Genomic DNA, 27,304 nt, shown 5'->3' with positions numbered 1-27,304 from the left:
CCAGGGGCATGCCTTTTGAACACAAAAGTCTGGAACTGGGGTTAGAGACTGCTATCTGTGGGTATGTGGGTGCTGAGAACCAGAGCTGCACCCTCTTAGAGGAGCAGCAAGTGTTCTTGGCTGTCCGGCCATCTCTCCAGCCCACTCAAAATGTTTTCAGCGATGTCTGACCTCAGGTTTATATTGCTTATACAGCGCATAGAGTTTCAGCTTCACTTCGTTTCCCGGGTCCTCCTTCAAGAGCTTCACTTGGTTCATGGCATTTTCAAAGTCCTGCTGGCTGGCTCCCATGGTTGGTCTGCTCAGGTGCAGCTGAGCCACTGGAAACCTAAAGCCCTGCAGGAGACTGCAAACGGTGGTTCTATTTGTTTCTAGCCCTTCCTTTCTGCAGCAGGGTTGCGGATTGGTCTGAAAGCCAACAGAGCAAAATGCTATGCTTTATATTTTCTCTCTGCTGGGCCAACAAGCTAGCCTCAAACGATTCCTGACTAAAATCTGTCTACAAATTTTTTTTTCCCTCCAAGAAAAAGGAAAATTTAAATTTTACTTGAATTAAACAAGGACCATATTCTAAGGAGAAAAGAAAAAATGTTTTTAAATGTCCTGGAAAGGTTCATGTGAGCAACTTCACACAGGCTATGGTACGAACTTATTCAAATGAAGTGTAGCTTTTGCCTTTGAGGCCACTTCTCTGAACATGGCAAAACACTAGCTGGCGATAACGGATTATGCATCTGTTGCTCTCAGCTAGCTAGGTATGGGTGTTTGGACAAAATATCACCTTAGCCACGGAACTGCATGATCTAAAAGTTCCGCCCTGGGGCTGCAGGCCTGGGTGTTGCGGGGACCAGAGCTCGCGGCTGGTCCAGGCTTGCCAGGCTGCCTAAGCAAATCCATCCTTACCCGTCGGGACTCAGTAGAGGAAAGACATTCGAGGCCACTGTTTATCGAGTTCTCTTGCTGCGAAACCGCCAAAGGAATAGCTTGCTGTCCTGCTAGCCAGACCAGATGACAAGAGCCCAGCGGCTCTGCAGGTGGGAGGGAGACAAACCGCGGTGGCGACTTTGGCCCCCACAGCCTAGCCTGCAAGCTTACCTCGGACACCAGCACCGCGCCACGTCTGGTCAAGGAAGCTAAAAGCAGGGGTGAGGACAGACTGAACCCGGACGCTTAAGAAGGGGTGGAATCGGTGGGAGGAACTGGGCATGGGAGGATCCATGATCTGAGTCCTGTGTGGGTGGAACCAAGGACTCTAGGATCAGGAGAAAGCCGAGCCAGTACGTGAGGCATAGGTGGAACTGGGGGCGTGGTCTAAGTTGAGCACTGGCTCGTTTCCGGGTGGGCACTTAACAGAGTGAAGATGCAGAGACGAGGAGCTTGGACGACGAGGCGCTTTGGGCAGGAAAGGAGTGCAGTGACCGGGCTCTGGGAACTCGGTTCAGAAAACAGGACTGAGGCGGGTGAAGGTGTTTGTGTCGGGGATTGGATGCAGAAGGCAGGGACCGGCTTTAGCACAGGGTGCTGGACTTGCCCACAGGGTGCTGGAGGCAGGGGGCAGTGGGTAGAGTACCCAGGCCCAGGGCACTGGGTTCACTGAGGGGGCACTGCGTGGAATATGGGGGTTCAGTGCTGGAGGAGAGCTGCGGGGTGACGGACAAACACTTGGCTCTGCTGCCAGAAAAGCACTTGCAGGCTGAGGAATGATTCTGACATTGCTCTCGATCAGAAGTGAAAGCCAGACTCCGAAAGAAGCCGGAATCCCCTCTGTCTCGCCGCTCTGCCCTGCTGGCTCCCCTCCATGAGTGTGCTGTTCTTTCACAACTTCTTGGCTTCATTCCCCCTCTCCCCCGCAGCAACTTCCCGTCTGTGTTCAGCCGGTCTTCAGGGCTCACTGTTTCCACACTGCTGTTACTTGGCCAGCGCTGCCTGGGCTTGCTCCAATTCCCACCTCCTCAGTCCATTTTCTCCCTGCTCCCTGACTGATCTCCCTATGTTGTAAACCTGACTACCATGATCTGGACTGTTCCCCCAGAGTTCATGTTTGGAAAACATCTCCCCACTCCTGTGTTGGTGGCATTTGGAGCAAAGGTAAGGCCTTTGAGCAAAGATGAAGGTTAGGCATTAACCTGCAGCGCCAAGGCCCTGGCCCTTCTTCGCCAGAACCTTGACAATCAGACTTCCCCGCTCCTGGATGCTGAGCTGGAATCTGTTGCCTGTAACTCATCCAGTCAGTAGCTTTTGGTGGTAGAAACACAAAATGGACCAGGATGCTGACCTGACTCGCAACCTTCTCTTGATTCCTGCTCTGTCACTGGAGTTTGTGTGGGTCCCTTTGCTAATAAGTAAACCAAGGTTCTAATTGCAACACGTAAGACCTTTGAGATTTGGCCTCACGCTTGCTCTTTCCACTTCATTCATTCACTCATTCATTCATTCATCATGTTAGTTTTCTTAAAGACATTCTCACTACATATCCCAGCCTGGTTTCAAGATGTGGCGAACCTTCTGCCTCTGCCACTTTGGCTTTGGTTTGCACCGTTGTTTTCAGCTCTTTGTTTTTTAAATTTAAAGACATTTGTTTTGAGGCAAAATCTCACAATAAATGCCTCACTTGAACTAGTGTTGCCCCTCCTGTCTCAGCCGTTTAAGGGTTCAGATTACAGATAGACGTCCCTGCCTGTTCTTTCTGCGTCTCTGCACCCCAGGCTTTCTCAGTCCAGACACTGCCTTATGTGGGAAATCTCTGAAATCCTAGATTGGAACCCCTTGTTGCATACAACCCAGCACTTGGGAGGTGGAGGAAGGGGGTTCAGAAGTTCAAAGTCATCCTCAGCTAAACCGAGCTAAAGATGGAACCCCCTCATTGCTTCCATTCTCCTCCTGGGCTCTCCAGGGCTGGTCCGTTTCTTAGGACAGAGGTCACTGAGTTTATTTCAGACTAGCAATTTGTTCAGACCCTGCCTGCCCTGGATTAAATAGCGGTTCTCATCTCTGTGACACCCCGCTTGACAGGAAACCCTGTAGATGTTTGTTGCGTGTGAGAGAACTGTGGAAGGTGTCTGTCCAGCGTGTGTGTTTCCACACGTGATGACAGCTTCGGGGTCAGTTGCCGCCTCTTCCGTAAGCTGTCAGAAGGTGTTAGCCTGAGTGGCTCTGTGCTTACAGGACTTTCTTTTACAGCAAGTCATGGCTCAATCAAAGGAACTGGACTTTTGCCAGGTTCCTATAATGAAAACACCAGGGAAAGTGGTACCAAGGAAACTGTGGTGTTCACCTGCATTTGTGGGAGATGGGGGCTGTTATGACTCTATTAGCCAAAAAATTCTTTGCACTCTTCTTTCTAGTGTTAGCTGCTTCAATTTCATGACACTGCTTGAGATGAATTAAGCCTCTGCAACTGGAACAGAGCAGACTGGAGTTAGGCTTCTAGCTCTTTCCGACCTTCCTCCATTTTTTCACGCCTCTTTTTGCTGTTGTTTTGAGACAAGGTCTGTTGCATCTCAGGCTTATTTCAAATTCTCTTTTTAGCTGAGGATGACTTTGAACTTCTGGTCCCCCTTCCTCCACCTCCCAAGTGCTGAAATGTATTCAAGGAAAGGTTCCAAGGCCAGGTGTGGTGGCGCACGCCTTTAATCCCAGCACTCGGGAGGCAGAGGCAGGCGGATCTGTGAGTTTGAGGCCAGCCTGGTTTACAAAGTGAGTCCAGGACAACCAAGGCTACACAGAGAAACCCTGTTTTGAAACAAAACAATAAGAAAAGAGGTTCCAGTCTAGGGTTTCCTGCTCCATAGGCAGGCAATCTACAAGTCAAATTGCATCCCAAGATACCCCTCCCACTCTTTTTCTTATTAAGTAGCGCAGGATGACCAGAAAGTCATCATCCTGCCTTGGATTCACCAAAGCTACAATTGCAGCTGTGTACTAGGCCAAACTAACTCTCCTTCCCTCCCCTCTTTTCCCCTCCCTTTCCCTCCCTTCCCCTCCCCTCCCTTCCCCTTCCCTCCTCCCCTCCCTTCCCCCCCCTCCCCTCCTCTCCGCTTCCCTCCCCTCCTGTCCCTTCCCCTCCCTTCCTCTCCCCTCCCCTCCCCTCCTTTACTCCCTGACCCCCCCTTCACCTTCCCTTCTCTCCCCTCCCCTTCCCTCCCCTCCTCTGCTTTCCTCTCCTCTCCTCCCCTCCCCCTTCTCCTCTCCCACCTCCCTTAACTCAGGGTCTTGCCATGTAGCCCAGGTTGGGCTCTAAGTCAGGACTGTTCAGTCTTTCTGGCATTACAGCTGTGTGAAATATATTTTTCTTCTGCTTCATCTTTTAACAACCTGCCCCCCTCCGCGGGCTGTTCTAAAGTCGAAAGCCATCACTCTGTAGCGATTCCTTCCTTTCCCATTTCATATGGATTCAGCTGCAAACAAATGAAGGAGTTATTGGGAGTAAGGCCACCCCCTTGTGGAAGGGCTCTCCCCATTGTCTCACTGTAACCCTGTGTGCCTTGTCATCCCTCTTCGTGCCTTGAAGCCCCTGAAGATGGAGATCTGAGGCAGGAAAGACTTCTGTTTTCCTCAGGGCCTGTCACCAGCAGCAGGAAGCTGAACCTGATGCGGCTAACTGATGCTCATCCTCAAGGAGGTAGGGGCGCTTGTTCCCAACTCAGGGGACAGAGGAGCCACCCCCCAGACTCATTTGCAGGACCAGGGAGAATGAAGCAGCTAGTGAGTTCACCGATGAAGCAGAAAGCCAAGAGGCACTTGAGTGGAGTCCAGCGTCTGCATGAGGAGAGGAAAGCCCATGTGTGCCTCAGCAGTAGCTGTGTGGGACCTGGGGTCAATGAGGCTAATAATGTGGCTGAGTTTAGATGCCAGGGAAAGCGTGTGTTGCTGAAATCTCTGTCTTAGCCCTGCCTGGAAGAGGAGCCAGTTTTGAAAATGCTCTGTGCGTGCTTGAAGCTGGAGTAGGGTGTTCTAGCAGAAAGAACATCCAGGTCACAAGGAGGGTGGGCCAAGGCTCACACCAGCAGCCCTGTTGGACAGTCTCCTTTGGGATGCCCTCAGAAAGGCCAGCTCAGCTCCTTTGAAAGGCTATGGAGTTTATTATGCAGAAGCTCCAGGGTGCCAGCCAGGAAGATGGACATTAGAAGCAGAGGAGTGAAGGGGAGGCATGTGCTCTGTTTCCTAACTAGCTGTCCTGCCTCAGGCCACCAGGAATATATCTATTTCCTTCTGATACCATCTGTCTCCCTGGAGGTCAGGACAGCAGGCTGCAACCCAGAGCCTGAAGCTCCAGCAACGCAGTTGCTAAACATTCTTTACAGAATGCACTTGCTTTCTCTTCATCTCTAGTTTCCCCCCTAGTTACACTGTGCTTTCAGGTCTCACGGCACAGCTCACATGCATGCTAAAAAGATGCTAAGAATAACAGCCTGAATATTACCCACTTCTGAGATCTTCTGTTATTCCAAATGTTTGTAATTTAAAGAAGAAAGACATTTCAGAAATAAACACTTGCTTCATTTGCTCACCTCTGCCAAAATTCCTCACAGATGCTCAGTTTACTCACCCAGGGTTCATTTGCTCACTCTTGTATGTACTGCATGAACACTAGCCCAGTTTATGCTCAAGCCTTCAACTACCGTCTTATAGCAAAGAAGTAGCCTTCAGATATCACTCTCTGGAAAAAAAAAATCACAAGCAGTAGTCATTACTATATAAGAAATAGCTAGGTATTTTCTTATCACCTAATTGTATTTTTTCTTGCATTTGCGCAAAGTTTAATCTACAATCTCCTCCAAAGTATAAACAAAATGATAGTACTTGCTACACTGTAGTCAGCCTAGGAGAGGGACAAGGACAGCCATATGTGTTAAGCACAGTGTCATATAATTTCCTTTATTTAGGGCTAAGGAGGACGTTATGAAAGGCACCACGGCGGTAAAGATATGTGTGATCTCCGGTTATAAGCAAGGGTGACCTAGCCCTTGACCCTCTTCCTATACCAGAAAAAGCCAAGTTAAAATTTCACCTATAGCCAAGCATGGGGCTGCATGGTGGCAATTCTAGCAGCCAGGAGGCTGATGGAGGAAGATTTAAAGTTTGGGGCTAGCTGTATTATGTAGTAATTTCTAAGCTAGCCTGGGCTACATAGTAATATTCGCCCAGCCTCAAAATTTTTATTTGCAGGTCACTGGATGAAGTTTTAAGATTACAAAAAGGCTTTTCCTCTTTCTCCCTCCCTTGCCCCCTCTGTAATTTGGTAAAGGCATGATAATTCCTCACTACTCATTAGTTTTGCATCTTTCTACTTTCTGAATGTTTCTACTGTGTAACATTTATTCTAACATGTACTTCTCCCAAAATCATAGTCACAGGGCATTAATGGTCATTTAAAAGTGCTCAAGAAATTTGACTCACAGCAAGTGTATGTTTACCTTGAAGTCTATCAGAGTAAGTGTAAGGAGAGGCTCAAAGGAAACGGCCCTGTTTCCCCCCCCCCCCCGCCTCCCCCCCCCCCCCCCGAGGAAGAGTGTTTCAATACAGTAGTGACTCATGGAATTGGCTTGAGGACCTCTTGAAAAAGCTGAAATCCACAGAAACTCAAGCCCCTTCTATAGAGCGGCATAGTGTTTCCCAAAATGTAGTTCTACCTTCCACTACACTCTAAAGCTATAATTCCATTGTAATTAATACAATGTAAATGCTGTATTAATAGTTCTTATAGTATTGATTTTTATTTGTATAAATTCATCACATGAGGTTATTATTTATTCATTTTGATTTTTTTTTGTTTTTTTTTTATTTGTTTGTGTGTTTTGAAGTCCAGGTTTCACTATGTAGCTCTGGCTGTCCTGGAACTCACTCTGTAGACCAGGCTGGCTTTAGACTCACAGATGCTTGCCCAAGTGCTGGGATTAAAAGTGTGTGCCATTATGTCCAGGTATTGTTTTTTGTTTGTTTGTTTGGAGGATTCTATTTAAGTACTACATTTCTTTTTTTTCCTTTCCTCCCTCCAAAGCCCCTCATCTATCCCTCCCTGCTCTCCTTCAAATTCATGGCCTCTTTTTTTTTTATTGATTATTATTGTATGTATATATGTATTTGTATAGACATCCATATTCCTAAATATAACCTGTTGAGTCCATATAATGTTACTTGCATACATGTTTTCAGGACTGAATCCTTGTCCCTGGACAACCGTTTGGTGTGCTCATTCCTGAGGAGGGAGGACTTCTCCCATTCCCAGCCTTACTCGGTTGCGTGTCGTTCCTGGTGTAGGGTAGAGGCCTCATGGGCTTCTTCTCGTACAGTTTGACATGTTTGTTAACGTCTTCCCCATGCAGCTAACATCTGGGTGGTCATGTTAGAGAGGCTTTCCAATTATAGCTTCTCATGTTTCTAGGAGACCCAGTTCACAGCAAAGTCCCTGATGCTCTGGTCTTAGAGTCTTTCCGCCCGCTACTGCTCAGCGTTGCCTAAGTTAGTATGGGAGTGTTGTGTAGATGTGTAGATGCATCCACTGGGACTGGGCTCCACAACACTGCTTATTGATTGGTTGTTTCTGTAGTGGTCTCCACCTGTTGCAAAGAGAAGTTTCCTTGATGACAGGTGTGGACTGTACTAGCCCCCAGGGAGGGGCATTCAGGTCAGCTCCAGCTCAGAAGCCTTTGTGTCAGTTACTGAAGTGCATGGTATCCTCAGCAATAGGGACTTACACTCTACCTCCGGTGTGTGTGTGTGTGTGTGTGTGTGTGTGTGTGTGTGTGTGTGTTTAAAATTGTTTATTCTGAATTTGTTCACTTTACATCCTGATTGTAGCCCCCTCCCTCGTTGCCTCCCAATCCCATCCTCTCTCCCTCAAACCCTCTCCATCCCCACCCCACCCCCAGTCTTCAGAAAGCCCTCCTCCCCTTACATCTGACCTCAGCCTATCAAGTCTCATCTCTATCCTCTTCCTCTGTGGTCTGGGAAGGCCGTCCCGCCATGGGAAATGATCAAGCGGGCCAGAGTCCAAGTCAGAAGTAGTCCATACTCCCCCTCCCCCATATTGTGGGACCCACAAGGAGACTGTGCTGCCTATCTACTACATCCGAGCAGAAGGTCTAGGTCCACATCATACATGGTTGGTGCATCAGTCTCTGTATTGTAATGTGGTTATCCTGTATTATGTGGCTAAAATCCGTGTATGAGTGAGTATGTACCGTGCGTGCCTTTTTGGGTCTGGGTTACCTCACTCAGGATGATCTTTTCTAGTTCCATCCCCTCCACCTGCTCACAGCTTACCAGACCAGTGTGTGTTTTTGATAGCCTTTTTAAGAAAAAAAAAAAAACCTAAGTAGTCATAGCTATGGCTGGTTATTTCTGTGTCCTCTGTTTGGTTCCATTGGTGTACAGGTCTGTTTTTAGGCCAGCACCAGGCTATTTTTGTTACTGAAATGCTGTAGTATGACGAGGTTACATAATAGGCTAACAAAGCAATGTTCTTTATGGTTAGGATCACTTTGGCTATTCATGGCCCTGTGTTTCCAAATAAATTCTTGTGTGTGTGTGTGTGTGTGTGTGTGTGTGTGTGTGTGTGTGTGTGTGTGTGTGTCTAGGTCATTGAAGACTGATGTTGGAATTTTGATGGTAACTTCATTGAATTTGTAAATTACTTTTGCCCATGTAGCTGTTCTCATGATATTAATTCTCCCAATCCAGGAGCTTGGACAGTCCGTCCATCATCTGGTCATCTGTCTTCTTTGGTTTCCTTTCTCAAATCTTAAAGATTTGGTTGTAGAAGTTATCTCATTTCCTTGGTTAGGTTTATTTCTAGATACTTTTCTGGCTAGCTTTATTGTCAACCTGAGACAGCCTAGAGTTGGCTGGGAAGAAGGAACCTCGATTGAAGAACTTGCCTTGATCAGAATGGCCTGAGTCTATACAGTCCTTGACAGACTGTCTTGATTGATAGTTGGTGTGGGCGGGCTAAGCCCACTGTGGGGGACACTGTCCTTAGGCAGGTGCATCTTGTCTGACAAGAAAGCTAACTCTGAGCATGAGCCAAAGAGCGAGGCAGTGAGCAGCATTCCTCCATGGTTTCTGCTTGAGTTCCTGCCCGGCTTTCCCTCAGTGGTGGGCTGTGATTGGGAAATGTAAGCTGAAACAAACCCTTTCCACCTCTAAATAGCTTTGGGTAAGATGTTCATCACAGAAAAAGAAAAAGAAACTAGAACAGCACCTTACATTTTTTCTGAGGTATTTCAAATGGAATGCTTTCCTTAAGTCCGTTCAGTCAGCTCATTATTGGTATGAGAAGGGTGATCATTGCTACGTGTGGATTTTGTATCCTGCAACTTGACTGCAACTTCTTCTAATGATACTCCTTCCATTTTAATTTTATTTATCTGTCTCTTTCTCTCTTTTGCAATTAGTCTGACTAAAGAGATGCCAATCTTGTTAATTGCTCTTAGTTTCTTTCTGAGGACATTTTCTTTTGGCCTCAACTTTCTTAACAGTTCATCTTTGGTGGGTTTGGTGCTGCCTGCTAGGGCCTGGGGAGATCTCAGGGAGAGGCACAGAGATCCCTGCCCAGTACTTCTATGGTCTTATTGGCAGAGAAAGAATTCAGAGGGGAGACAGTGCAGGAATTTGGAGAAAGTTTTATTACACAGCTAATATACTCAAGGAGTGAGTGTGGGTGTTCTCAGCGTGAGTCACACACACCAGATTTAGGCAGCTCATCTATCAGCAAATTTTAATAGAATATTGGTGGTTAGGGTGGAGTGGGGAGAGGGAAATTCCGAAACGGAAGAAAGAGTGTTCCATCCTGTTGGGATAGGATTTATTCCCCCATCACATCCTTATTTAGGGTGTTTGGATGCATCAAGACACCAGATGAATGATGGGAAGAGCCAACACTATTGACATGTCATTAGAATGAAGCGGAGGACAGCTAGCTGTCATGTCAGAGGCCATGTGGGTTTCATTTGGTTCTGGTGAAGTGGCGTCATCCTGGGCAGGGATCTGCAGGAAGGCAGCTCTGCTCTTTGTTTTCCTTCATCTGGGGACTCCACACCACATACACAACACTAGAGGGTATTTCCACTATGTGCAGAATTCGGAGTTGGCCTTTCTTTTCTTTCAGCACTTGAGGACTTGCTTGCATTCCTGGCATGAGTTTGGATGAGTCCCCAGTGTGGTCTACTGTCTAATATCTGAGCTGTCACTCCCTGAACACATGCTCTGGCTCAAGTATTTTCTGAGGTTTGTTTGTTTGTTTGTTTGTGTAAATTCTAAGACCTTTCTGTTCCAGCAGAACCTATGTTGCCCAAGCTGGCTGATGTGTGTAAATACAATTGCCTTTGAGCTGATCTTGCTTAGAGTTTGCTGAACTTCTTGAATTTGTGAACTTATGTATCTTTTGTCAGCTTTGGGATGTGTTCAGTCACCCTATCTTTAAATAGTTTGTCTGTCCCAGTGTCCCCCCTTTTGTTCTATGAGTACAATGATGATGAGATCCCCACCCCCAGTTCCTTATGCCTGGTCACCTAATTTTAAAATCATTTTGATGTCTGTTTAGCAGATTAACTAATTTCTACTGATCTATTTTCAAGTTTACAGACACCCTTTTCTGCCTCCATTTGCTGTGGTGCCTGCATTGTGCCTATTTAAATTTGAGATATTCTCATTTTTAATTCTCAATTTTTGCTCTTAAGAAAACAATTTATCAGTAGGGTAGTGGTTGTCATATGCCTTTGGTTTTAGCAATTGGGAGGCAGAGGCAGGAGGATCTCTGAGTTCAAGGCCATCCTGGTCTATGGAGTGAGTTCCAGGACAGCCTGGGATACACAGAGAAATCCTATCTCTAAAGACAAACAAAACAAATGAACCCACAAAGAAAACAGTTTCTCAGCTAACTTTATTGGTATGTCTTTCCATCTCAGCATGCCCGATGACATCTTATGAAGGAAGATGACAATGGCTGCTTCATGTTGTCTAATCCTATCTGTTTGATTTGTGCCTCATAGATTTGGTCTCCTGTACTTGACTCCCCAGGCTTTCCCGCCTGCATCAGGTCTCTCTTTCCTGCACTGCCCAAGCCTTCTCAGGCCAGGTCTGGACTCTATGGTGTCAGAGAAGACACATGACTCAAGTCCCCAGCTGAATCATGAATCTTCCTCAAACAGTATCGTCTTCAGTTGTGAGGAATGACTTGAATTATGTTAAGATAGTGGATTCTGTGATAGGAAATTCACAGGTCCCATCCAGTTAATGTTCTACCTTATTACTAATTGTTCTCTTAAATAATACCTTTATTTTTAATCCTAAGCATCTGTAGAGTTCTGTGGGGGAGAAAATTAGCACACATTTCTCATCTTTCAAGATTTTTAAGCCCAATTATTACTGAAGATAGTCTTCAAATTTCCAATGACATGCCTTACCAAGACGTCACAATTACACAAGCCAGATGCAAATAATGCATTGCAGGGTTGTTATCAACCACAGGTCAATAGGACAAATAATTCATTAACATGCTTTACCTGCTTCAGAGAGGTGTTAGCACTTGCAAGGCTGACATAATGATCAACGTTCATTTGTGCTTCAATCATGCCTCCCAAGTGTTTATTGATTATCAGTTGTCTGTCAGGTAACAGCAAAGGGCACTGGAGTAAAGTTAAGGCTTTAATGAGTTGGCTGTGGACTTCAGGTCTCTGCTCCTTTTGCTGTAGAGAATGCAGACAGTAACTTTCCTTCAGGATCAGTTGCAGGAAGTCACACAATGAGGCTATCATGTTGTGGGTCCACCTCTTTTTTTATGCAACAACACTAGCAAGCATCGTATGATGCAGAAGTTCAGTAAGCTAATCTCAGCATCATCAGTGAGCCACAATTGTCTGCGAGTATTGTCTATGATTGCTTTGGGGATACAGAACAGTATTCTTGTTATTTCACTAGCATGAAGTTAAAGTGTGGCATCTGAATAGCTTTATCAAGGTCTCAGGCCTCAAACTCATGACCATGGTGATTTTTCTGATGATTATTATCATGAGTGAACAGAGTCAACAACAAGAGTTACTATGAAAACATGAGATGTTTCTATGAGGCAATTTTGTCAAAACTCAAATCACCCATTTTAATGCTAACAAGATAATCTATATAAAATTGAATGTAGGTAAATGAGTATAATATTGCATTTGTGTTCTTAGAAAGCAGAACGGATAGAAAGAACATACACTATACAAAGGATTCATTGGCTTGGCAGACACAATGTACACTGGGCAGTCCACGATGGTTGCACACACGTTGGAGGTGCTAAGAGCCCAGTAGCTGCTCAGGCCTTGGGTACTTCAGAGGTCCTATCTATCTAGCGACGAAGGCCAGGAGGGTTCCTGTGGAGTGTCTGCTCTTCAGTCCTCAGTGGAAGATCCAAGATGCTGTGTTCTACTCCAAGTGGAAGGTGGCAACAGCAGTCTTGTAGCAACAGAGAAGATACACTGTGTTCACATCAGGGTTGGCTGGGAGCCACCACCTGGGCTCCCATGGGAAGGCAATGCCCACTTTCTGTTATGTTGGTATGAAGGCAGTTCAACTGGCCTGCCCTCAGGTGCCTTTAGGGTCCTGACAAAGTCCTGTTGCTACCCGCATCCTATGTCACCAGCTTCGTCTTATGGCATCACCTGTGTTAGGTGTGCCACCTGGCACTCTCTCTCTCTTTCACTATTCCACTTTCTCTCTCCCACTGTCTCTCCCCTCTCCCCGCTCTTGCCCTCCCCCTCATGGCTCACTCAGGCCCTAACTCTCCTTTCCCTTTCCCCTCAAATAAATCTCTTTGTACCAGATCTGTCGTGTGGCATCTATATTTACATATTATAACACTCTGGAGGTAGGTCATCCTCCTGTCAGATAATCCTTCCTGGAAATACTGGCCAAAAGGAATATGTGTCTCATAGTGGATTCTATAATTTACCATTAATATCCCTGTTGATTAATCTTGATTGTTAACAGGATCAGATTAACAGAATCAAGATTAATCAACGGGGATATTAATGGTAAATTTAAGATATTTAAGAGATGTGATAGAAAAGCTCTCATGAAAACAAGTTTCAGTCTAAGATCATCTGATATTCCTTGGTGGAGATGTTTTAAAGAAAACATGGCATTTATGAACAATGAGTATTGATGTGTGTGTGTGTGTGTGTGTGTGAGAGATAAAACATGCTTGACAGAAAGGCTACCCTTCTAACCATCTTAAGTGTACAGCTTAGTAATATTAGGAGCTTTCACAGTGGTTCATACTTTGTCCCCAGGACCGACTCTGTCCCCCTGAACCTGTGACTTCATTTATTCCTAAACCGCCCCCCCCCCCCCACACAATCATTCTCTGTCTGTCTATATGAATTTGGTGATCCAAGATTCTGCTTTTAGGTGTCGCCATGCTGTCTAGTCTTATGTCACCTCGACACAAGTTAGAGACATTTTATAAGAGGGAACCTCAGTTGAGAACATGCCCCATCAGATTGGCCTCACGTGGGAAAGCCTGCATTTTTTTTTTTTTTGGAGTGGCGATGTGGGAAGGACCAGCTCACTGTGGGTGGTGTCACCTCTAGAGTGCTGATCTTGGGTACGATGAGAAAAGCTGAGCAAGCTCTGAGGAGCAAGCCAGTGAGCAGCAAGCAGTCCTCCATGCCTCTGCATCAGCGCCTGCCTCCTTCACTTACTCCCTGGGAGGTTAGACTGCAATCTCTAAGACAGTCGCACACCAAAATAGGTTTTTTTTCCTGAGCTATTCCCTCCACATATCTGCTAGTCTCATTTTTAGAAGATGAGCTACATGTTTTTCTGCTAGTTTCCTGGAATGTGCTTCTCTCGGTTCCTAAATTAAGTGAGCTAGTGTTTTATTCTCTATTAGAAAATAGGCCTAAAAGTCACAGCCTTTCATCAGGTTAAGGAAGTTATAACAGCAAACACAACGGACTCCAGGATAGAACGGGAGAAAGAGCAATCCTTTTTTGGGGGGCTGTGTCACTCTGCTGAGGGTACACAGTAGAAAACACGTCACGCTGGGGTGACAAGCCCTCAGTTCAAAGAAGGTCGATTGTAGACAGCAGCAGAGGACAGCCTTGGGACAGGGTAGAGCAGTCAGGGAAGTCTGTGTGGGAGAGCTCTTTGGGCCAGTTTCTTACCTCAACTACTATGACTTCCCATCTCCTTTCAAATTTGGTCAGCGTTCTTGTTTGTTAAGACAAGGAAAGCTGCCAGTGTCAGCTCTTAGGATGTCCCTGTGAGCTCAAGATGGACTATTGAAGGATTTCTGATCGTTCGATAAAAGTTAGCATCCCTCAAGAACTTGTGAACTGATTTTCTGGCCCTTAAGGAGTCATTTTCCTTGGCTCTCCTTGACATATACCCGTGGCAGCTGTCAGCTTGTCAAAGCCAATGCTGGCCTCCAGACCCCTTCAGTATCACAGGTACTTGTTGTATATTTCAAAGTTCATTCTGGCCCTTCAGCCTTCCCCCAGCTACTCATCCTCCTAATAATCCACATAATGTGTCTATCCTCCACTCTCTGCCTCTTGCCAACGTCTTGCTTGCTTGCTATACTCTATTGTCTATCTGTTGCTATCTTGGTGTTTCCATTATTCTCTGCCTCTCCCCTCCCCCAGCCCTGGCCATGCCTCACCTGTTTCTCTTTCTCTGGATGCCTCTGGATATTTTCTATCTCTCGTTAACAATAGAAACCTTCCCCCTGCCAGGTTTGGTGGCTCGCATCTTTAATTCCAACAGTTGGAGGCAAAGGTGGATCTCTGTGAGTTCAAGGCTAGCCTGGTCTAAATTGTGAATTCCAGTCAGTACTATGTATGTAGAGACACCTTGTATCAAGAAACAAAAGCCAAGACAAAAGAAAACAAGAAAACTTCCTCATAATAATGAAGTGGTCAGGCAAGCAGCTTCTTTTTTTGTGCTCCTTCGAATACATGATGCTTTCCTGCTTTCTCTCTTTCCTATCCTCAGGCCATGTCCAGTTTGTATCTCTTTTTCTTTGCTCTGTACTCCTCTAGATTACTCTGTATATTTTCTCTCTTTTATTCACACAAAAAAAATCCTACCACCTAATAATGGAGTGGTCATGTGGGTAGTTTCTTACTGCATTCCTCTCCCACACAGCCAGATGTTCCAGACAGCTGTAATACAAACCATTGGGAGACAGAGGAAGAAGGATAGAGTTCAAGGTCAGCCTCAGCCCTACAACAAATTTGAAGCCAGCTGCTACATGAGACTTCCTTAAAAAAAAAAAACAACTCAAAATCAAAAGAAACTACCAAACAAAGCCAGCTGAGATCTCCTCATATTCCTCCTCGTCCTGTCTATCCTCAAAAAGACCTAAGCCACACAGTACATTCTCACAGGAGAGTCACAGAAGGTGACCTAGCTGGGTACATGCAGCCCACATACATGGCTGAGCTGGCTGGATCTTAGCCACCATCATTTGTTCCTTTGGGTTGTTCCCTTAGGGAATTGGCTCAACTTTTACAACTGTAATTTCTTCTTATGCTGTGGTCCCAAGAGCCTGGAACATAGTGAGACAGTAAAAGTGAGTTAATCACTGTGCTCTTCCTGGCTCAGGGACTGACCTGCCAAATGAGACAATGAAGAAAGGACAGACTCACAGACACACGTGAGAAAAGCTGGTATTGGGTGGGCAGTTCTCACATGGGATGTGCTCACTCTGAGGGAGGGCACCACCACCAACTCAGGGTGTTTATTTTACACATATGAGTGAAGGAGGCAGAATCATTGTTTATAGCTGAATGAGGAAAAGGTGCTTATGGGGCACAGCTAAAGAAAGAGGCAGATTTAGGAACCTCAGTAGGAGGTCTCTGTAGAGGAGCAGCCTCAGGCTTCAGTCACCCAGAAATCTCCGCAGCTATTGGTTGATTTTTTTGTAAACATTGGGTACTGAAGAACCAGTCTGCCTCCATCTTAGGCTTTATAGCCATCTTTATAGTAAAGACCAACTAGGTCCACTCTTGTTTATAGTTAAACCTGTTTCTCAAAGACTGTGCTGTGCCCTACCTATAACCTTAACTACTAATGGTTCTGTACTGTCTGTTCCAGGAATGGCAATTGTGTCTTTGTTTCAAAAAATCTCTTTATAACCATCTTGAAACCCTACCGCTGTTTCAAGTTATATGACCTGGTTATGACATCCTGTGGTTATGACTACCTTGTTATGACTTCCTGTGGTTATGACCACCTTGCTATGCCCACCCTGCAGCCATGCCTTTGTCTCAGGAGGCCATTAGGACTAACATGCATCCTTATGTTTTGTTCCTGTAACCTGCCTGCTTTGCCCACCAATTCCTCATTTGGAAACCTTTAACCCCTGAACTATAAAAGCCTTGTCTTCTTCACATCCAACAATGACCTTGTAAGCCGCGCCCCGCCCCCCAACCTTAGGAGGAGGAAGCCTGTGTACAAAGCTTACTTTAATTAATTTAGCCATGATGATTTGGGTCAGTGATCTTTCTCTTCCTGTCCTTAGGATTAACAGTACTAGTATCAGAGTAAGTCTTTGCCAGTTCCCTAAACTTGGCCCGAGGAAGCTTTGCCATTCCCATGCATCTGAGGAGTCAGGGACCTTGATATGGTTGTGCCCATATCAACAACACATTCACTCAGGGCTTCCTCCCTCATCACGGTTAATAAAGCAAAATGATTGTAATTTGGTTCAGCACATCATAAGGAAATCCTTTGAAAGCAGGCTGGAAAATATCAGAGTCCATGGATGTATCAAGAATGGAAGTGGAAGGGTGTTCGCTGTCTCTGGAAGAAATTCTGTTTTCTTCTTTATAATGTAAAGACCACACATTGTACCCACTATTGCAGGATAACCCTGCAGTGTGACTTACTGGTCCTCCCTAACAATTCTTAGACCAAAGAATTCTAAAGTTTCCTGTGTCTGGCAGTAAAATTTGCTGTACCACACATCCCAAAGGAGGAGCTTAGTGAGATAGAATAAGACTTCTTTCTTGTAGGTAATTTACTACATTCAACAGCACACTTAGAAAAAAAGTATTTTGAAAGAGAAATACCATAAGGTAAACTATAAGATGACCTATGTCTTCTTGCCCCTTTTTCTGTCTCTGATGCTAGGTACTGAAAGGCAATATATTCCATCCTAGCTTGATGGCGGGTTGTGGTCCTCCTCTTCAGGGAAGTGTTCCTAATCCACTGAACCTGCAGTTTAACGAGGAACACATAAGGGTTGGGATGAGGAAAGGAACACCTTCCTAGGCAGCCAGATCAGGTGAACCAACTCTGCAACTGTGGCATGACAGGTGTCATAGCCAGATCACCCTCCCAGTTAAAAGATTCCTTCTTAAGGTAATGTCGGCCAGACATTTTAACCTCTACATTTGGGAGGTAGAGAAGGGAAGACTGCAAGCAGGTTCCAGGGCAGCTTGAACTATAGAGAGGGACCTTGTCTCAAAAGAAGTAAATAGAAAATATACCAAAAGCTAGCAGTGGCCAACCTCTTCTGGGAAAGGTGCATGAGTGTAACGCAGATGGTTCTCCTTACGGCAAGGCCTGAGGAGATGGGTCCCCACATGGCAAGGGCTATCCATGCAGAATCTGCTGGCTTTTCCTGGGGGTAGGGGGCGGGGGGGCGGGGGGGCGGGGGTGGGGGTGGGGAATGCTTGGTTCACTTTTGCCCTACATTTGTATTTTTGGCTTTGCTATTGGAAGCTTTTGCTTTAACTTTGTGATGGACATTTCCCCAGAATCAGAAAAAGAAGCTTAGATTTCTTGTTCATCCTTGATTGCTTCTGAGGATCATGCGGGTGGAACAGATGGCTACTCTCTTAATAATGATGATGCGGTTGGGTCAACACAAGGGCCTTGTCTGGGTACATCTGTTAACGCCTGGATGTTCTCTTCCAATGGGAACTTGAATCTAACAATAATTTGCCCAACAACCTGCTCCAACAAAAGCTAGATGGTTATCAAAAGGTCTTCCTGGATTTTTGATTCCAAGATTGAATAGGAACATTCAGAGGTGAGCCAAGCAAGGATGAGGAATTGACTCAGGTTACCAACTTGTCAAGAGTCCTGGACATTAGAGGAATTAGATCTCCCAATTAGGATGTGTGGAGATGATACATGCCACTAATTAAATAAAAATTTCCTGGGTGTGTAATCTATTACCTCTTTATTCTGGAACCGCAATTGCTGCCCATCACAGCCACTTGCTTATCTACCAGAGTGCTAGGTTAGATATTAACTGCTTGCTGATGCTGTTTCCTTCTTTTTTATATAGCTCATGGGTTTGCAGAAAAACGTGGAGATTGAGGAAGAGAAGGAAAGGAAAAAGTACAATGTGTACATTATTGTTAAATATAGGAAGTTCCTAAAAGAAACTGAACATGAAAAAATGAGAAAATGAACATAAAACATTTTCGGCTGCGAAAAAAAAGTAGATGTATAGAAAAAGATGACCTGAGTTGTCTTGGTCCAACTCTTCTTTCATGCATTCCACACATCCTCCTTCGTGTTTTGAACCTCCTTGCTGGGGCTGGACTCCGGCAAAAAGCCATGGGTATTTTTAATGTAGTGGGAGATAATTTTCTTTGTTGTGGATTTTTTTTACATTATGAATTATCACACAGTGGCTTTTTAAATTTTATTAATTTTCAGAAGCCAGAATCAATGCTTTTTGTTCCTTTTGTATTGTTTTTTGAACTCCTATTAAGCACTAATTGCTTATTTTAAACAAATTAAATGTTACAAGCAGTCTGGCTGTTTTTCTCTGGCTGCTTTCAAGAAATACCATTTACCTTTACTCTTCAGTAATTTTGTGACACTGTATCTAGATATAACTTTGTTTACATTTGGTTACATTTATCCTGTTTGGAGTTTATTCACCTTTAAAAAATCCATAATCTTTTGTCAAACTGGAGAAATTTGTGGCAATTATATTATTACTCAGAGATTGGTATTAAATCTAGATGTCTGTGCATGCTAAGCACTTGCTCTGACACTGGGCATAAGCCATTCCAGTAACGATACCCTTTTTCTATCATATGCTCTGAGGTATCTATCCAGTGAGTTATTTGTTTTTGTTTTGTCTTTCGTATTAGTTATTACATTAGTTTTCTAAAGGTTCTGTTTTGTTCTCATTTTTACCTTTTATTTCTAGAATTTTTTTTTCTATTTTAACCTTTGTTTTAAAGGTGTTCATGATTGCTCACTCAAAGAAAAACTGAAAGCTTTGGAATTTCTACATTCAAGTCTTTGTGTTACTGGTGACTGATGGCTGTCTCTTTCCATGGTCCAAGCCAGGTGGGTGGAGGCTCATGTCTTCAATCCCAGCACTCAGGAGCCAAAGACAGGTGGAGCTCTGAGTTTCAAACCAGCCTGGTCTAGGACAGCTAGGGCTACATAGAGAAATGCTGTATTGAAACACACACACACACACACACACACACCACAGACACATACACACACAGACATATATGCTGAGTATCTACCTTTGATTCTTTTTTTAACCTTTGGAGAATGTTGACCATCGTGCATTTTATTTGTCTTGGTAGGCAGGTACCTATTTACGTTCAAGGCTCGTATTTCAATCCCTTTCCAGACTTTCAACGGTACTACGGTTTGTCCCATGTATATACCCTCCTGGAACAGCAGGCAACCCGAGTCCTGGGGAAATACCTTGTCATCTGAGTTCTATGAGTCTTTGGAAGACTCGTCATGGCCAGACCCTCTCATAGTCAACAGGTAACTTTCCAACTTCCTCTGACGCAGATATATAGGGGATCTAGGGAAGAGAAGAAGGGGAGGAATCTCCTCACCTGGGATCTGCTTGTCTTTCCCCCTGACTGGGAGTCCAGGAACTTCAACACAACTGGGTAAGCTAAAGCTGTCTAGAATGTGTGCTTTCCTAATGATGCCTCAAACAAGGAAGTTAAAAATATCAAAGGAAATATGCTTACTCAGGGGTAAAATGCCTGTGGCCAAAGTGTTATATCAGCTGTCTTCTCTGATTCCTGAATCTACACAATGCACTTCATGTGACAACCTTAATATCATTTACAAAAGAAAGTTAGTTATGGTAAAGAATAAGTAAGCGAGCTCACATGTTTTTAATTGATCTTTTGACCTTTACTGAAATTTAAAGCTTCTCTCATTCTGAAGTCTTGCAGGTAACTCAGGAAGCCACAGAATCACATGCAGCCTTGGGAAGACACCTAAGCATGGCTCGTTCAAGGAGTCCCCTCTCCTGCACTGTCCTTACCCTGTGTAATGTCCTGTTTAAATAGTTAATCCACTAACTTTGTCTCACTCTGGCTTAACCTGAAACTCTTTTCTATGGCACACTCAAGGATCAGGATCTGGCTATCTGGAAGGGATGTCCCTAAGAGGCTAGGGAACTCTGCAGTGACAGGTGGCTATGTCTTCTTAATGTCACTGTCTTTTTTCACATCCTCCTAGTATTTTTGATTGGTGGAAAGTCCTTTTTCTGGTTGTCCAGCCAGTAGCCCCTAATCTCATGCCTGCAGTGCTTCAGTGGGAAACCAGAGGAAAAGAAGAGAAGCAGACAGCCACTTTCCCTGGGCTACAGCTCAGCATGGGCCCCGCTGCTTGACAGAGCTCTCTGGACTTGCCCTTTGCTTATCCTTCTGTGTCTCAGCCTTTCTGTCCAGTGCAAACCAGTCCTGTGCTTCTGCAGATTGGCTCACATTGCAACACAGCTCTGTGTGCCTCCTGCCACCCTTCCTTTGAACTCACTGGCACCTTATATCTTATTTAGTAGCCTCAGGGTCTCTTGGTATCTGTGTGAGCCCTTTGTCCTGCTTCTTCAGAGCCTTCTTTAATGCTCAGACTTCTTTAATTCTTTGTAGTTATTCTGTAGCCTTTACATATACACATTACTGTATAGGTGTGATTTGTGAAATGAGGGTTAATATTAGTAAATAAATTCATCATAAAAGAACCAATGTTTACCAAAGGCCATGTATCAAGGGAAAGTGGGACAACTGTGCAGACTACAGCCCACAACACCCACATACAGCTTGTGAATTTATTGTTATTTTAAAAAGTGACATTGTTGAAAGATATAAATGAGACTGTTTGGGGGCATAGCATAGTCCTGTCAAGGTCTCAGGAAAAACATCCGTTGTTCTATTTCATGCAGTCATTCGGCCATGCTTGGGAAAACCGAAAAGGGTGAAGGGTTAATCAACATATGATGAAACCCCACGTGGTTGTTGCAATTGGGAGAGTGAGTCCCACTGGGCCCTGTTCAACATGCTTCTGTTAAACACTGGGCCCTTATATTTCAACATTAGACACCTGGGCAACAGCATGTATTGCCTCACTTAACTTGGGATAGAATTGTCGCTCTTGGGACAGATGTCACAGCCATAATGACAGATTTTTCAGGAGCGGGTGACAGAAGGTCTACCTGAAAAATTTTTCTGTTCAAAGAGAAAAATAAAATAAACTTTCCACTTTAGGAAGCGAAGAAAGAGCCCATCAGTGATCACAGCAGTTTCCATCCTTACTCTGTAAGCTCCTTTCTCTGTCCACCAACTGATCTTCGGGTTAACCCTTCTTGCTGCATCTTCTACGGGACACAAAGATACACATGGTCCCTTGGGACATTATCTGAGGTATTTTGAAAGGTGAAAACCATCTGGCTGTCTTCAGATCATTTTGGTAAAAGTTAAAGCAAGTATGTATGCGTGTATGTGTGTATGTGTGTATAAAATTGGTTTTTATAGCTAATGCATGGACTATTTAAAATACATAGGCTGGTATGTGTAGGTTCTATGCAAACACTGTTCCATTTTCTATAACGGATTTGAGTGAGCACATTTGTTATCCATGAGGGCTCCTGCATCACTTCCCTGTGGATTTCTACAGACAACTGTAGTGGCTTTTCATATGACTTCTTGAGGAACAAGTTAAAAGTTGGGGACAAGGAGCTTGTTATATCTAGGAGCCTGAATAGAAAGAAGTGAAATCTAATTAATTCCTGAGGGGCAGAGACACTGGTGCTGTGAGAACACACAGGAGCCCACCAGCCTTCAAGCTACCCTTCCTGAACACCAAGAAAAGGTTGCCTTGGAGGGACAACTACCCTTGGTGTCTGACAATTTCCCCTGCTCCTCTGATATCTGTCCTCATAATTCCTGCCAATGTAGTCATTTAACAGGGGGCTGTAAAATCAGATCCACTACTCATGGTTCTTAATTTTTGACAGTAATACCGGGTGTGGTGCTTTGATGTATCTGAAGAGGAAAAGCTCCACACTTACTAGTCAAATACTGTAATTTGTGTGTCTCCCTTCCCCAAACCCTTCCAAGTCAAAGTCAGAAATCACCTAGTCCTTCTACTGCCACCTAGTGACAACAGCCAGTAACTACATATTTAAAGGAAATTTAACCACATTTCAAAAGCTTGCAATTTTCTTCTAATGCTCTATTTCTTCTAAAATTAAAAACCACTTGATGACATATTATGTAGGACTCTGAGGGTTTTGAATACCTATCTACCCATTTTACCATATCTATCTATCTATCTATCTATAGACTTATATCTATCTGTTACACCTAGGATGTATATTTTTTATGATAAAAATAGCCTAGTAATTGACATGACCGTGATTTGACCAACTAACAAATAACTTGTATAACTTACTTATCCTAAACCGCCTGCAATAGCACTTTCAAATAACTGGAGGTAAGCCTTGTATTCTACTTGAGTTGTATGAGTACAACACCTCATATTAGAGTACACACACACACACACACACACACACACACACACACACAGTGTGTGAGGAATAATCTTAAATTCTATACCATACCAATGTATCAAGATTAAATAGTTAAGGCCTTAAGTCTAGAAGGCGACTCAATAATCTACTTTTTGTCCTGTCATTCCTATATATTTCTACATTCCCCCTTCTTTCCTTTCAATCCCTATCTCCAAACCTAAGAAAGAAAGGCAAAGGAAAAAAGAGACACCCCTGAGCCCAACTTCATTTTGTTGGCATTTAAGGATGTTTTTGTTATTTTAAAGATTCACTGACAATAAGACATGTTAACTCCTGGCAACACCCAGCCTACCTCAAAGAAGATAATGAGCATCAAATATAGCAAACAAGCCACTAGGCAAAATGTCCTCATTTTTACCACAGCGGAATTCTGCCTTAAAAAAGGGCAAGCTTGGATGCAGGCAGAATCGACAGCCAAACTCTGTCAAGACAGGATAAGCAAGTCCTCAATAGTTCCCTGCCTCACAAATATCTGTCAGATATTCAGGGCCAGACACTGAAGATGATCCTCTAATATTATAGAGAGTTTTGGGTGACTGTTTAAGCTGCAAACTGTCTCTGTCATTTTTTTTTCCACTTTGGAAGCTGCTAACCTGTACTTCCTGTTTACTCAGGTAATTAATTGTATTCCTTCTCACATCTCTGATGGAATTGAAGACCAGATAGTTTAGTTTTATAATTAAGCTTAGTTGTTTAGGGGTTAAGATGTTTTTAGGTCTAGATAGATGTTTTAAGTTGATAGAGATGAGATATGATAGATATTGATTTAAATTCAGAATTTTAGACTCACCAAGATAGGAAAGATGTTTTATTCAAGGTTTCCAAATACAAATAGCCAAAACACTATGAAGGTAACATTCATATAATTCATGTTTGTTTTGTGGTTCTTCTTGCTGTATGTAGTTTATTTTATATATGTGTAATAATATAAATATATATGTAAAAATGTTTTTAAAAACACTTAATTCTGCAAAACTTTAAAAGATCCACTCTGCAAGGAATAGATCTTCACTTTTAAAACCCTAAAGACTGTATGATAAGAGAAAGGGGAGGAATACAGGGAAGGTTTGGATGGGGAAGGTGGTGATGGAAGGGGAGGGCAGAGGAGGGATTAACAGCGTTAAAGATGTTTGAGAAAGCTATATGGACAATTGCAGTATTTGTCTTGGTTCTTGAGGAACAAAACTGATAACTGTATCATTCATCATATCAATGAATGAACTTACTAGAGTGCTTACAGGTTGCAGTACAACTATTTCAACAATGGCTGCCTCCTATCGGAAAGTCTAAGAATCCAATTGCTGTTAGGTCCAGGAGACTGGACATCTCAGATCGTCTTCAGTATACACTGGGATCCCGATGAAGAAGGGTCCAACACTAGTGACGGGATGAACTTGTCAGGATGAGGGGACAGACAGGCAAAGAGCAAGAGCTCCCTTCTCCCATGTCCTTTCAATAGGCTGCCACCAGAAGGTGTGGGTCAGCTTTATGGTGGGTCTCGAATGATGAACCTGAATGATCGATCCAATCAAGAAAAAATCCCTTACAGTTAGAACCAGCAGCTGGGGTTTTAGGGAACTCCCCATAAGTCAACTTGAAAAACAATATCTACTGTATTACGTGTGTATGTGTGTGTGTGTTTAGTTAGAGTTATGCTTCATGAACTTTTCCATTTATGCTTCATAAAGTTTCCCAAAAATTCTACTTGGCTTTATATTTAGTTGGCTGAAATTTCATGTGTAGTCAAGTGTGATTTTCCTGGCTCTCTGGAACAGCTAGATGATCTGCTTTGGTTGGTGTGGCAATTCCAACCTCTCAGTAATCTCGGGATTAACATACTTTGTCCTCTGCATTGAAAATGTTCAGATTTTGACAGCTTTCTATGTCAAATGTTTTTGGACCATATCTGGGAGGCATGTGACTATAGCATTGCCCCGCCTTTGGGTCTTGTTACAATCATTTGGAGGATTGGTTTAGCAAGGAACCAACCTGGTTTGATTCAGACAATAAGGTGATTTTTGATTTCCTGTGAGTGGGAGTGACAATCCCACTTTGATTATTTGTTTTATGCCTTTGCTACTTTGTTTGCATCTGTTCTGTTCATGAACCTGAGACTGGAGGGTTCAAGCACAGAGCTAAGGAGAGCTCTTTCTTTTAAAAGAAGAGTGTGTGTGTGTGCGCGCACGCGCATGCACTTAGTCTATACTAATGTCTGTGCCCCGAATGTGGACCTGCTTGGACTTGAAGCTATAGATGATTCAGAGCTGCTGGGAAATGAACCTCCATCTTCTGGAGGAGCAGCCAGTGCTCTTCCACAGACAACTTTCAGTCTGGAACATTTTTTCTTTCTGAGCTTTGGGATTTTCTTCTGGCTCTCACCTTATTCTGCAAGAAGTCCTTTATCTGAACAGAGAGATCTCTTTTGGTTGTTATTTGTTTTCTTTGACTTATGTTTAGCTGGCCACATCATAGCCACCACAGTGCCCACCAGAGAGTTCTGCCTTTGAGGCAAATGTGTCCTATTTAAGAGAGGTGCCAGCCATGTTACACTTCCCAGCTAGGAGAAGCTGTTTCTCTACATCTGGGTGCTGTGCTGGCTGGTCTTGTTTGTCAACTTGACACAAGCTACACTAATCAGAGAGGAAGGAGCCTCAGGTGAGGAAATGCCTCCATGAGATCCAGCTATAAGGCATTTTCTCAATTAGCGAGCAATGGGGGAGGGCCCCAGCCCCCCAGCCCATGGTCGGTGGTGCTATCCCTGGGCGGATGGTCCTGGCTTCTATAAAAAGGCAGGCTGAGCAAGCCATCAAGTGTAAGGCAGTTAGCAGCATCCCTCCATGGCCTCAGCATCAGCTCCTGCCTCCAGGTTCCTGCCCTGCTTCAGTTCCTGTCCTGACGTCCTCAGTGATGGACTATGGTCTGAAAGGGTAAGACAAATAAACCCCTTCCTCCCCCAAGTTGCTTTTTGGCCATGGTGTTTTCATTGCAGCAATAGTAACCCTAACTAAAACAGGTACTTTTTCATGATCCACTTTTTAAGAATTAGTTAATTTTTTTTTTAATGGGTGTGTGCTTGGTTAGAGTCCCTGGCTTGCTTCCCTCCCTGACATGGTCCCATAAATTCCATTTCTTTCCCTCTCCAACCCCACTCACTCAGAAAGCCTCCTAACAGGAAAAAAAAAGCACCAAAAGGTCTCACATTCTTGACAGTCATCCTAACCCCCCTCTCCAGAAGTTGCCAGCCACTGCAAACCCTGCCCTAGATAGCCATACCTGGACACAAGCCCAGTGTTTTTTTTCCTCTGCCTGCAATCTATTAAAAACAAACAAACAAACAAACAAACAAACAAAAACAACCTTTCCTGCCATGGTCAGTCTGCACCTTTCTTGGGTCTTATTCTCTGAGGCTGGTGAAGTCAGCAAGGAGCCTGTTCCCAAATGTTAACCTATAGCCAGCACTGCCTCTATATTAGGTGGTTTCATGGGAGGGGGGCATATAAGACACCCTGCCAGCAATCCCATGGCTCTCTTACTTCTCTCTCTTCTTCGATCCCTCTGTCTCTCTCTCCCCACTGTCTATTACTCCCCTCTCTCCCCGCCTCCCCGCCCCCCATCTCTCTCCATCTCAGCACAATAGACCCCTTCATACCAGATCTGTCTCATGGCCTCTCTATTTATATTGTAACACCAAATAAACCTGCCTTTTAAAATTTTTAATTTGGCTTAAATTGGCTTATTTCATCGGCAGAGATAACCTATCAGTGTATATACTATATGGCTTCCTGGTGCCCATAGGGCAAAAAGAGTACATTTGATGTCTTGAAACTATAATTACAGAAAGATTGTGAGCCACTGTGGGTGCTGGGAATCAAGCCTGAGTTCTTTGGAAAAGCAGCCTCTTAGTCAGAGCTATCTTTCTAGCCCTTCATGATCCACTCCTAATTTAAAGATTCTTATATAGTTTCTTTCCATGTTTTGTACAGATTGGCTGTAGCAAATGTTAGAAATCAGGCATTCCCCTAGCCTGCCTTTAGAGACTCAGTACCAAGAGCTACATAATCACTAGTTGCCAACCCTTTAAAAGTTCCCGACATCCCAGATCACTCTCTGCTTTCTGCCTCTTGGTCTGTCTGTCTGTCTGTCTGTCTCTCTCTCTCATAGCCCCACTCTAAGATGGCCTTTTGCTCCTCAGGCCCCAATAAATCTCTTGCATGAGATCTGTTGTGTGGAATTATCCTTACATACCTTAGTCTGGACCCAGCAAGGTACTTTGGTGCTAAATCATAATAGAAAATAGGAGGTTTCGACAGTAGTTGGTTTCTGGAATATGGTGGTAATGGACTTTGCTGAGTTTTTTTTTTTTTAATTAAATGTTTGGCATTTCATAGGCATTTCACCCTAAAAAAGCTCCACTCTGTGTTAGCATCTCAACCCGTGAAAACAGAGCTATCAGCCTCACCTTTACTCTCTGGCGTCATTTTCAAGGTATAAAAC

At 44.1% G+C, this 27,304-nt stretch overlaps 2 protein-coding genes across 4 annotated transcripts in view; one reads left to right on the top strand and one right to left on the bottom strand.

Annotated features, from left to right (window-relative positions):
* Nucleotides 1-27,304, bottom strand: part of ECI2 (enoyl-CoA delta isomerase 2) — a 60,820-nt gene that overhangs the window by 15,614 nt on the left and 17,902 nt on the right. Inside the window, exon 1 of one of the 3 annotated variants that reach the window (XM_084796207.1) lies at nt 1,096-1,236. The exons of 1 other annotated variant lie outside the window; for it this stretch is intronic. The gene's annotated coding sequence lies outside the window, so the exon portion shown is untranslated. Of the gene's footprint in view, nt 1-903; nt 1,005-1,095; nt 1,237-27,304 lie in introns of those variants that run through there. One more of the 3 variants, XM_084796208.1, reaches the window with a different exon arrangement.
* The window catches only part of LOC311605559 (testis expressed protein 56-like), an 88,055-nt gene that overhangs the window by 47,102 nt on the left and 13,649 nt on the right, over nt 1-27,304 (top strand). The gene's annotated exons all lie outside the window — the stretch shown is intronic.

Source organism: Acomys minous, assembly GCF_964271855.1.
Source record: "Acomys minous genome assembly, chromosome: 9".
Lineage (NCBI taxonomy): Eukaryota > Metazoa > Chordata > Mammalia > Rodentia > Muridae > Acomys > Acomys minous.
Note: the sequence above shows the minus strand (reverse complement) of the source record. Positions and strands in the feature narration are given on the sequence as shown.